This window comes from Myotis davidii, unplaced genomic scaffold, assembly GCF_000327345.1.
Source record: "Myotis davidii unplaced genomic scaffold, ASM32734v1 scaffold520, whole genome shotgun sequence".
Classification (NCBI taxonomy): Eukaryota; Metazoa; Chordata; class Mammalia; order Chiroptera; family Vespertilionidae; genus Myotis; species Myotis davidii.
In genome coordinates this window covers 177,017-180,961 of record NW_006292908.1, presented here as the reverse complement: position 1 = coordinate 180,961, position 3,945 = coordinate 177,017, and positions in this window count along the sequence as shown.

Here is a 3,945-nt window from a genome sequence, read left to right as displayed (position 1 = left end):
CGGCGCCTGGGGAGCCCGCGCCGCCACCCGGGTTCAGGCCACCGGGGGCCTCTGGGCGGCCCCGAGAAACGCAGGGCCCGCGGGCGACTGTGGGAGTGTGTGTGTGTGCACACGTGTGCGCGCGTGTGTGGTCGGCCTGGACCCCGGCTCCCACCCTCCGCAGGGGGCAGATGCGCGAGCCTCGGTGAGCCCCGTGGTTTCCTTTTTCCCTTTTTGGTCGCCCTGGGAGCTCACCTTCGCCTGATTTTGAGGAAATAACCACCCAGGTCCCCGCTCCGGTTCTCCTGCGCTCCGCCCTCCGCCCACCCGCACATCCGCGACCCTCCCCCGGGCTGGGAGCGGAAGGGGTGGCCCGTCGGGGGGGAGGGCTTGGGGCACCGGAAGGCGCAGATCCTGTGTGGGGAGTGGCTCGGAGGATGTGGGTCCGGAGGTGACCCAGCCCGGCCTCCGGGGCTTCTGGAAGGAGAAGCGGTAACGAGCTATCAAAACGGAGAACAGCTGGCCGTGGCCACTTTGGTTCAATGGATAGGGCGTTGGCCTGCGGACTCAAGGGTCCCAGGTTCGATTCCGGCCAAGGGCATGTACCTTGGTTGTGGGCACATCCCCAGTAGAGGGGGTGCGTAGGAGGCAGCTGATCCATGTTTCTCTCTCATTTATGTTTCTGACTCTCTGTCCCTCACCCTTCCTCTCTGTGTAAAAAATAATAATAAAAATATACTAAAAAAATTTATTTTAAAAAAATTAGAACAGCTAGCAAGACAGTAGGGGCAACAAGTGCAAGTTTACCGTCTGGGGCTGCACACCATTTGCCCGAAGGTCAGCTGTTGCCAACCCCTGTGGCACATTTCAAAAGGGGCAAACTGGCTCGGGTCGCTGGCTCCTTTGACCTGAGACTCGTGTTGGGTCTGCAGTCAAACCCGATGGACGGGGACTGGCCAGACAGACAGACCTGGGAAGACTCCTGGGGAGGGGGGGCGGCGTGCTGGAACAGGGCCTGAAATAGTGGGACAGTGAATTCCTCAAATTGTTAGGTAATGAAATTGTAGTTGTGACTATTGGAAGGTCCTTAGAACCCCATGGACTCCAAACCCTTCACTAAATTCCTGGGCCCCCCTTTTTTTTCTGTTTTTTAAGGAAAAGGGGTGGTCAGTCACAGGCAGTAAGTAGCATTGCCTGCATTCATCGCAGATCCTTTTAGAAGAAAGTGGTGATGAGTGAATAAATACATCGCGATCCTGCTTAGCTTCACAGCAGGATAGAGCAGAGGTGGCTGGGGAGAGAGCAGGGGCTCTGGGTGCCCCCTCATTCTGCTGCCCTGGGTGGGAGCGAAGGCCTGGTGTGAGGCCCTAAGTGGGTCCTAGGCCCTGGGCCTCTGCAGAGCTGGGCCGCCTCAGTGGCTGCTGTGGTCCTGGGCCTCCAGCGGGGTAGGTGCGTCGAGACTGAGTAGAAGATATCAAATAAGCATGACTTTGGAGGACGCCCTTGACATTTGATGGTCCGCATACGCCAAGGAATCCTTCCCCATTCCACTTCCCCCCACTTCACCTCTGGCTTCTGCCTGAACACCCATGAAGCGTCACTCTCTAAAGTCATCAGGCGTCGTTATTGCTAAGTCCACATCACTCCTTATACCCCTCCGCCGGGGAGATCGTGCCTTTATTCTTGAAATTCACTCCTCTTCTTCAGAATCGGACTCCCCTTCTAGGTCTGGGCCCTAAAATGTCATACAGGTGCCTACATACTAGTATACTAAATTTATTTTGCTAGTTTGGGTATCTCCATTGAACAAGAGGCCTTTATATCCCTCTACCCTAGGATGATGTGTGGCACGACATTTATCTTCCCAGACAATGTTGCCTTTCTACTAGTGTCCTGTATTTCAGTGACAGGACACTGTATGGAGATACACCTTGTTCCTCAAGGAAGTCTGGAAGCTGTTTGTTTCTCTCCCCACTGTTCCCCTCCTTCGATCCACCTTTCAGCCCCTTTAAATCCACATTCGGAAATATCTCCTGGGTGCCTTCACTGCTCTCCATCACCTCTGCTGCTACTCTTTGCTATGGCAAATAATGCCACCGTGCACAGACCTTTATACACGTTATTTCATATATGGGAAGTGTATCAAACATATGGGAACGGATTACCAGAAATGGGATCGCCAGGTAACAGTATAAATGACTGTACTTCTCGTAGGTGTCACCAGCTCCCTCCCTCTCCACAGAGGTTGTAAATGACTTGCTGGAAAGCTATTTTATGATAGATGGCATATCACATCATTGAGGAGATAGATATACACGTAGTATACCACACTGTGTGTATGTGGCATGAGGCCCCAGTACTTAATCTAGGCAGTCATTTGGCAAAAGATAAAGTTGAATCCATAACTCATGCAGAACACCAATAAAATTCTAAACAGCTGACCTTCGGGCAAATAGTGTGCAGATGGTAAACTTGCACTTGCTGCCCCTACAGTCTTGCTAGCTGTTCTAATTTTTAAAAAATATATTTTATTGATTTTTTTTTTACAGAGGGGAAGAAGCATGATGAATTTCTACTTAAATTTGGAGTAGAAATTTATGGCTCAGATTTCAAAAGCCATTTATTAAAATTGAGAAAATCAATAATATTAAAACACACAGACGCAAACACTGTCCATGGCAATAAACTATGCCAAAGTCAAAGGTACTGACAGTGGAAAAAAAATTTTCAGATCACATTTTTAAAGGTTAATCTAATATAAAAAGTGCTCTTCTGAATCAAGAACATGGACATGAACATGGACATGAAAAATTCCCATAAAGTAACAAAAATGGCCTATAGAAATATTTCAATCTCATTCATAATAAGAAAAGATGAATTTAAGGCTATGTTGAGTCATTTCTTATTTGGTAAACATCCAAAAGTTTGACAGCTTGCTGTGTAGGCAAGAAGGTGAAGAAGTTGAAAGTCTCATAGACAGCTGGTGAGTGGAACAAAAATTACCACCTTTATGGGCTGTTACAGGTATATCACATGCAAATTGAAACTGTTTGACTTCTCCCTTTCCAAATTGAATGCATCTAATATCTGTCAGTTCTTCATACACGAATATCACATTATTTTTATTTTTGAGACTATAGGATCTTTTAATATGTGCTGAGGCTAATATCCTTTCTTTGCTTTTCTTTTTCATAATTTTCCTGTCTATTCCTAATTATTGATATTTTCTTATGACCTTTTAAATCATCTTGTCTAGTTCCAGTAAAAATACTGTTGGGATTTTTATTAGGACTATAAAATTTATAACAGTTAAAATTGATACATTTACACTGTTTATTTTCCTTTTCAAAATAAAGATATGTCTTTGTTGCAAGTCCACTTCTGTGCCCTTGAGAAATATTTTCAGATTTTTCTCAAGTAGGTTTTACATGTTTCTTGTTAAATTTACTCCCTAGGATTCTATTTTATTGCTGTTGAAAATGATTTATTCTCTTCCATGATATTACTTAACTGGTTTTATTTATGTGTATGAATACTGATGACTTCTATATTTCAATTGTTATTGTTGCTCCTTTACTGAAGTTCTCTTACTGTTTATAGTAACTTTTTGGTTGGTTTGCTGGGGTTTTGCAGCAAATAGTAAAAGTAAATAGTTGTATCAAATGCAAATAGAGGCTTTTTTTTTACTTTTTCCTTTCCAATTCATATGCCATCTCCTATCTTCCTCTTGCCTGATATACTTTAACTAGGGGCTCAGTGCACAAATTCGTGCACCTTGGAAGGAACTGTGGGCCGTGAGGCTGCGGTGGGCAGAGGGGCAGGTCTTGGCCCATCCTTCGCGCCCCCACCCAGCCCCTCCCGCCGTGGGTCCCAGTCCCCTGTCTGCCAGCAGCCCCACTCCCGCCACCGCGGCTCCCATGTGCTGAGAGCACTGGCCCAGCTCACACCCACTGACAGCGCTAAGCT